Source organism: Martes martes (genome assembly GCF_963455335.1).
Source record: "Martes martes genome assembly, chromosome: 7".
NCBI lineage: Eukaryota > Metazoa > Chordata > Mammalia > Carnivora > Mustelidae > Martes > Martes martes.
In genome coordinates this window covers 135,265,555-135,274,220 of record NC_137894.1, presented here as the reverse complement: position 1 = coordinate 135,274,220, position 8,666 = coordinate 135,265,555, and the positions used below count along the sequence as shown (strand labels likewise).

Here is an 8,666-nt window from a genome sequence, read left to right as displayed (position 1 = left end):
GATCCAATAGTAAGCTCAAGGAGGACTCCCTGGAGGAGGTGACCCATGCAGGACAGAGTAACAACTGGGCAGGAGAGAGACCGATGTTGTTGTTGACGATGATGGTGGCTGCTGGTGAGAACCAGCATTGAGCGTACTGTGTGCCCGGCAGCGTGCTAGTATTTCCCGAGGGCAATTTTATGTAATCTGCTCAACAACCCCATGCAGCAGGCGCTACTTTATCCCCATGTATAGATGAGGAAACAGAGGCACAGAGAGGTTAAGTAACTTCCCTGAGATTGCACAGCTCATGCAAACAACCACAGGTACAATTTACTGTAGGGTTTTTTTTTTTTTTTTTGTAACCCCCATTCCAGGGTTCACTATTTTGCAGGTCACACCCATTCCATTTTTCACCAGTCCTGTCGGTTAGATGCAGCATGTTGGTTCTTTGTCATGATTCTTACTTCACAAATTTGGAAAATCTGACCCAAAAGGCCAGTGCTTGTACCTTGTCATGGAGCCGATGAGCAGGGAAGCCAGGCCTGGAACCCAGGGCCCGCGGCCCAGAGCCAAGCATCGGTCACTCGGCTACCCTGCGTTGGCAAAGCCGGCTCTGTGCCGGGCGCTTTCCCCGGGAACGATCCGCTTACAGCGACCAGGCAGGGGCGCATGCGCAGCCGTGTTGTTGGAAGCTGCACACAGTGTCGCCCTCCACCCCTCTCCCCTGCACCCCCAACTGCAGAAGATTTTCAGGCTTTTGGTTAGTGACGGGGCAGGGGGGTGGGGGGCTTCGCACACCCTCCCGCTTCCCTGGTTTTCTCAGTTGTCTGTTGATGTTTCCCCGGGGGCTCCCGAAGGGCAGCATCCAAGTGTTCCACAAGCCCGGCGTTGGACAGATGCCTCTTAACGTCTGGAGGAAACGCAATGAGGGGTGCACTCGGGTAATGAAGCTGAAAGCTCTCCGGGTCAGTGGCCTTTGGGGCTTGATTAGCAGAGACTCGCAGAATTGGCAAATAAAACGGTGCTTGGCACTAACGCAGGGCGCATTTATAAAACTTTGGACTCTTCGGTCAGGAAAAGCCAGCTCCCCACCCCCAGGCTGGCAGGGACCCAGATGGAGCCTCTGGTAGCTCCCTTGACCCCTCCCGGGGTCTGCTGGGAGGGAGGGGAAAGACTTTGGAGACGGAGGTTCCAGTCTTGGCCCTGGCGAGTCTTTGCTGTGATCCTTTGGTCGAGTGTCCTCACCTCTCTGAGCCTCCGCTTTCTCCTCTGTAAAAGGGTAAGTGTTTCCTGCTTCACGGCATCGTGGGAGGATTCCATGAAATACTGCACATAAGGCGTGTGGCATCGTAGGCGCTTGCGTTCTTCATCCTGTTTTTGGCCTGCCTGCCTCCCTCCCGAGGCCCTACCACCTCCTAAGCCCATGACCTTCCCTGCCACTCTGAGCCTGGGAGGCTGCCCCGTGGACTCCATGACCCAGCCTCCCTTGCGGTGCAGCTTCAGCCAATGGGAGGCCCTGGTAGGGGCTCAGAGGGTGGCTCCGGGGAGAGGCTCCGGCGTTTCTCCTCCACTCCCTCCTGGCCTCGGCGCCGGCATCCTGGTGGCATCCGAGTCCCTCTGGAGCAACGGCTCCCATCAGCAGCCCTCGCCGGGCTCCAGCTCTAGCGGGACTCCAGCCCCAAAAGGGGGCAGTGTGTCCTCTGGTGCCGGGCCCCTTGCCTGCCCTGCGCTCTGTGACTAGCCCTTCATTTCTCTCCCAGGAGTCCAGCCTTGGCGTAGCCTGTGTCCAGCCAGGCATCTCCATACGTTGCTCTCAGTAACTTCAGGTTTAATCTTTCTTCTAGTTCCACCTCTGCTGCAAACAGCCTATGTGTGGCCTGAGCTGAGTCTCCTCGGCTTCTCTGCGCTCCCCTGGGTCCCCGGTAGGAGACTGTGCTCTCCCCTCTGCAGGATAAAGAGGCGGGAGGTTGACAGTCTGACCTCCTGCGAGCCCCACCTCAGCCTGTGCTTTGGGAGGGGGAGTAGCTTAGCCAGTGGTGACTTGGGGATGGGAAACCGAGGGGTAGAATCCAGCCCCTCCTTTTGGGAGGAAAGCGGCCTGTGGTTGTGTGGTTGGATTAACTCTCGAAGTCTTAGGGACTCCGGCTTGGCCGCAGATCTGCTCTCTAATCAGCTGTTCCAGGAAAGCTGATGTGACAGTCAAAGATTACGAGGTCCTCGCTGCCTCCAAACTCAGGAGGGCAGTGGTCACGGGCCCCGTGGTCCCCAACACCTCTCCAAGACCAGTCTCTTCCTCCACAGATAACAGGGGACTACCAAATGCTCCCTAAACAGGAAAGTTCCACAAGTCTGTGGATGTTGGAACCCATATTGGAGTGTGGGAGCAGGGGTTTTGATCCTGTCTTCCTGACAAGCTCTTAAGGCTAAGGGTGACCAGATCTGTTCATCCTGAGAAGAATGGGCCCCTGCCCCCAGCTCCCAGCCGGTGCTCCGTATACAGCAGGTGCATGATAAATGCATGCGGGGCACCTGGTCCCCTTGGCAGTTCAGGTCCTGCAGAGAGTCAATGCCGAGGTGGGTTTGGGGTGCCAAGTGTTTGCTGTAGGGTAAAGCCTGTGAGGGAGAAAGGGCAGGGATGACAGGGAATGTCTCGGAGCCCCATGAGCTTCTTGCAAAGTCTTGGCCAGCCGGGTGGAGAGCTGCAGAACAAAGATTACACCCTGAGGAGTCCCAGGTTGGGCATCAGGGGCCAGGCCCTATGACCCTTATGGAGACCAGTTATCAGCTGGGGGCTGACCCGAGTGGCTCATCTCCCCTGCCAGTCACTGGGCCATCAGCTTCACAACAGCTGAAGGAGACACACAGGTCGCAGGCCTTTGAGGGGACCCTGGTCCACCAGCCACAATGAGTCTTAGACCCGCCCAGGCGGCAGTCCCTTAGAGGCTCGGTCATCCATTCAGCAAGTGTCTCAGGGAAGCCTGCTGGATGCCAGGCACCGTCCTAGGCTGGGAAGAGAGTAGCGAACAAAACGGTCTCCACGCAGATCTGCGAGGACCCGCCTCCAAAAACTTGAAAGGGCTGCAAGGGAAATCTTTTAGGTCCATTGCAAATACTCTGCTGTCGCAGGGCCAGAGCCGTCGTGGATGCTGAGTAAGTGAACGGGTGCGATGGGGCCTGTGAGACTTTACAGAAACAGCCACATGCGGCCTACGGTTTTCTGACCCCTGATCTCCGATGAACCTGCCTGGTCACAGATGGGAAGACTGAGGCCCAGGGGGAGTAGGGACTAGACGAAGCTCACACAGCGGGTAGTCAGGGAGCCAGCAAGGGGTTAAGAGCCTTGACTCTTATTCCAGGTGTCTTTTCAGCATGCTTCTGGTGAGCGGGACTCATTGCCCTGTTCACGGAGGACATTCTGGCTGGAGTGGGGCTCCCACCGATGCCAACCGTGTGGGGTGTGGAGGAGGGATGCTGGGCCCTCTGCTAACATCAGTCATTTGCCCCTGTGTTGACCAATGCCAAATCCCAATCTGCTGCTTCTAGCCATGGAGCCTGGGTCATTCTTCCTCAGTCCCTTCCTCTGTAAAATGGGTCGACGTGCAGTACTTCTCCAAAGGACAGTGAGGGTGCATGGAGTTAATACTTGTGAAGAGCCTGTGGGCACGTAAGTAGGCATTCTGTCACCATTTGTCGAAGAAAACGAAAGGTGGTGTCCGCTGGAGAAGAGCCCAGACCCAGACCCAGACCCAGAGAACGAATCACCTAGAGTGAGGGTAACTTTCATGGCCTGGAGCCACTGCCCCCTCGGCCGAGGACTCAGAGGGATCAGCAGTGCTCTCCTCTTGCAGGATGGAGAGGTCTGCATCCAGCAGCCTGCCCCAGTCCCAGCGGCGGAAGAGAGCAGTGAAGAGCCAGGGTCCCCTTCCTGTCCCGCCTCAGAGTCATAAGACCCCCCGTTACTTCTTTTGATCGCAGGTCCAACTGAACGGTGCCAGTGACCAGGCTCAGTGTGACATTGTGTTCAGAGCCGCCGCCACAGGACGCACGGCCGTGGACCACGCCTCGAGCTTCACCCCGTGCGGCCGAACCCCAGCCGGTGCCGGAGCGCGACTCGCTCCCCACATGCCGCCCCGCAGAGCTCCTGCTGGGGGGTGAGCCATAGCTGCGCGTCCCTGCACTACAGTTTACTTAATTCAGAATTAAATTTAAATGAAATAAACCTAAAATTGAAAATCTGTAGCTACTAATAATTTTTCTTAACTCGATCCTCTTTTTACGGGGATCCATTTCCTGAAGAGGAAACTACAGCTGTAAACAGAAAGCTCCAGCCCTTGGGGAAAACAGAGCCATTCTTGAAAACAGTCAAGGTGGGAAGCAGGGCACATTCCTCTGGCTGTGAACTCTTGCCTTTTGTCTGCTGCAGGATGGGACCCTGAGATAAGCTTTCTCCCGGTGGGAAATCAGGGAAGAACGGGTGTCAGAGAGGCCTCGAAAACGTCCCCACGCCTGGCTTGGTCGGTGAAGCGCCTGCCTTCGGCTCAGGTCATGATTGCGGGGTCCTGGGACTGAACCCCGCATCAGGCTCCCTGCTCAGCGGACAGCCTGCTTCCCCCTCTCCCACTCCCCCTGCTCAAGCTCGCTCTCTCTCAAATAAATAAACCAAGTCTTTAAAAAAAAAAAAAATTAGCACCAGTCTGAGCCTTTCTTCCTGACCTAATCAGCCAGGCTGAGAGAATCATAAAGGCAATAACTTTTCCACTGGGTGACTCTGTTCCTCCAGGCGGAGTGTGTGTGTGTGTGTGTGTGTGTGTGTGTGTGTGTGTGTGTGTCTCACCACTAACACACCCCAGCCATCTCTTCTGCAAAGGGGGAAAATCTGACACGAGACCACGGATCCTCTGTGACGATGCCCCAACTCCGGAGTGGTCACGGACACACGGTTGGAGCCCTGGGCGAGTCCAGTTCTCACCTGGACACACCTGAGGCCCCTCCAGCCGTGGTCCAGGTGTTCCATGGGGACCGCTACAGGTGAGTGGCAGGAGCCCAGGTATGGGGGCAGAAGAGACCTAGGTTCGACCCCCTCTCTGTTTCTCAGGAGCTGTGTAGCCCTGGTTAAGTCCCCCATTGTGTGTGAGTCTCATGTCTTCACAGGAGACGGCAGTACCCACTCCAGGGGATTTGTGTCGGAATTGAAAGATGGTCATTCCGGCCACTTAGCACTGGCAGATTGCTAAGGAGCGCGTGTGGAATGGGCATGCACAGGAACGCAAGGGCCTGCGGGTTCTCCAGCTCCCGGGGCCGGAGTGGTCCTTGTGGGGCTTGGTGACCCCGTTACTCAGGGGAGGGAGCCGGGACCAAAGAGTTAAGGTTCTCCACCCAAGGTCACAGCCAGTGCAGAAACCAGAAGGGAAACTGCCCCGAGCCCTTGGTCCCCAGCTTCTCCCCAGAATGCCACACTACTTCTAGTATTCCAGTTGGCTGCTCTTGGGTCTGGTTTTTATGGCCCAGGTTTTGTATTTTCATTTTGGAGACTCTGGGAAAAGCTTGGTCTTTCCGCTGACTTGGAAGCCATAATTACCGTATTCACTGGAGAAGACTTTGGGTTTACTGGAGCACATAAAAAGCAGCGGCAGGCCCTGGCCGGGAGGGTCTGGAGGCCAACAAAATGCCCCCTTTCACCTGGAGACTAACTGCGCTCTTGCTTCAGACACCTAAGTGTGGGATAAATATTGATCCAGCACAACTGAGGTTAGAACCAGTACTTGCAGTGAACCGGGCTCTTGGGGAAGCATAAAGAGCCTTAAACACAATGCTTGGCTCAGTCTGAGACTGATCGTCTAACTCTCCACTGCCCCCACCTTGAGGCCAAGAGCACGGGGACCTAAATACCAGGCACTTACCAGCCTTGTGCAAGGTAAATGCTCAATTCAAAGGAAACGGTCCGGTAACCCCAGGTTTTTAGACTGAACCTGGATTATCCATTTAGGAAAGCATTGAGTATCAAGGCAGAAGGAAACGAAAATTTAATGAGCACCTACTGTGTACTGGGTACTGACCATGGAGAATCATTTCTCTTTGTCATCAAAATAGACAGGAGGGTATGACTCAACTTCTTCGTGCAAATGAGGAAACAGAGGCTCGGCTGGGATGAGTTCCTTGCCCCCGATCCCAGAGCAAAGAAGGGAGTGGGTATCAGGAAATGTTTGGAGAGTCATGTGCATCTCACACTTTTCCACAGGCCCTGCTGGCCTATAAGAAGCTGCTGGCCCATTATCATGGGGAGAACATGGAGGAGGGAGGGAGGCAGCTCTTCCTGAACCTCACTGAGGGGGAACGGGTCAGGAGATGGGGAATCTGCAGCAGGCTTCAGCAGGGCTCTGTGATTAGCCTAATTACATTGTTCGTACCTTTCTAAGGTGCAAAGGTATTCTACCTTCATTCCCCATGCCCAGTCTAAATGGGATTTGTTGCTGACTATGAAACTAGCCCTGTCTGGGCATCTATTTTAGCTGCTCAGTGGAAATAGCTGGAGTCTCAGCAGTGATGGGAAGTGGGAAAGGGAAAAGGATTATGCTGGAACTTTCATTAGAGATAGGGCTCTTCAGATCCTTCCACCCACCATCCATCCATCCATCCATCCATCCATCCACTATCCACCACCTACCCATCCATCCATCCATCTACCATCCACCCATCCAACCACCATCCATCCATCCATATACCCATCTACCCATTCATCTACCCATCTATCCACCCATTTGCCCGTCCACCCATCCATCCACTATCCACCCATCCATCCATCCATCCACCCACCATCCACCCATCCATCCACCCACCACCCAGCCAGCCAGCAATCCAACCACCCACCAACCAGCCATCCAGCCATCCAACCACCCACCAACCAGCCAGTCAGCCATGCACCCATCCATCCACCCACCATCTACTCACCCATCCATCCACCCACCCATCCACCCATCCTTCCATCTATCCACCCACCATCCAGCCAGCCAGCCATCCACCCATCCTTCCATCCATCCACCCACCATCTACCCATCCATCCATCCATCATCCATCCATCCATCCATCCACCCATCCATCCACACACCCACCCATCCTTCCATCCACCCACCCATCCACCCACCCACCCATTCTTCCATCCATCCGCCATCCATTCATCCATCTATCCATCATCTATCCATAGTCCATCCATCCATCAATCCACTCATCCACTTATCCAGCATCTATCTGCATCATCCACTCATCCAGCATCTATCTATCTATCCCTTCCTCACTCATCCATCTCAAGGCTGGAATGGGAGCTTTCACCGCTGAAGTCTAGAAGTCCAGGAGCCATCCTGGGCTATGCCACTTTGGCCCTATGTGATATTGAGTAACCAGTGTCACCCCTCTGAGCCTCTGCTTCTCTGTCTGCAAAGCAAATTCGATAATACCTCCATCACAAGAGTGGTAGACTGGCATTCATGTGAAGAGGCTCGTTAGGGGCTCAATCTGGTGGTGGTTACATAGTTGGCTCTCAGTAAATGTTGATTTCCATCATGTTTCTTGTCAAGGACATGGGCTCTATTCCTTCTTCCCTCCATTCCTTCTCGCTGGGCATTGTGCTAGACCCTCCTGGGGATCCTGCAGGGAACAGGAACAGTGAGGCTTCTGCCTTCATGAAATTTATGATCTAGCTATTAAACAAAAATGCACAACTGGGATGGCAGATGGGTCCTTCTTATCCAGCCTGTATGTGGGTTTGCTTGGTCAGCAACCTGTGGACTTTTTAAAAAAATAGACCTTATGTTGTAGAGCACATTTAGGTTTGCAGCCAAAGTGAGTGGCAAGTACAGAGCTTTCCCAGGTGCCCCCAGCTGCCACACACACACACACACACACATACACATAGGCACGCGCACGTGTGCGCGCAGCCTCCCCCATGATCCACATCTCCCACCAGAGGGGCATTTTTTGAGGAACCTGCACTGATACAATATCACTGCCCAAACTCTACACTTTACATTGGGATTTGCCCCTGATGCTGTATATTATATGGGTTTGGACAAACGTATAGTGTTGCATATTTACCACATAGTCTCCTACCACCAAGTTTCTCTGCCCTAAAAATCCTCTCTGCTACACTCATTCATCCTACCTTTCCCACAGCTCCCCGCTGCCCTCAGCCTTCTTGCTCTCTCCGCAGTCTGCCTTTTCCAGACCATCCTGTAGCTGGAATCATGCAGTCTGTCCCTTTCTCAGATTGGTGTCTTTCCCTTAGAAATATGCATTTCAGCCTCCTCCATGCCTTTCTACGGCTTGATAGCTCTTTTCTTTCTAGCCGTGAATAGTATCCCATTGTCCGGATGGACCCCAGTTTACTTATTTATCACCTACTGAATGGCATCTCGGTTGTCTTCAGGCTTCAGTGATTATGAATAAAGCTGCTGTAAACATCCGTGTGTGGACTTTTGTGTGGACAGAAGCCTTCAATGCGTTGATTTTAAAGTTGAGATACTTTGCATTAAAAACCGACATTCTGGGGCGCCTGGGTGGCTCAGTGGGTTAAGCCTCTGCCTTCGGCTCAGGTCATGATCCCAGGGTCCTGGGATGGAGCCCCGCATCAGGCTCGATCCCAGGGGAGCCTGCTTCCTCCTCTCTCTCTGCCTGCCTCTCTGCCTACTTGT

General features: G+C 54.1%; 1 long non-coding RNA gene across 1 annotated transcript; it reads left to right on the top strand.

Annotated features, from left to right (window-relative positions):
* Positions 1-1,014: 1,014 nt before the first annotated feature.
* LOC308345703 lies at positions 1,015-4,651 on the top strand. The gene is made up of 3 exons (XR_013967098.1): positions 1,015-1,261; positions 3,958-4,133; positions 4,406-4,651. It is a non-coding gene; the product is annotated as an uncharacterized lncRNA (long non-coding RNA).
* Positions 4,652-8,666: the final 4,015 nt, after the last annotated feature.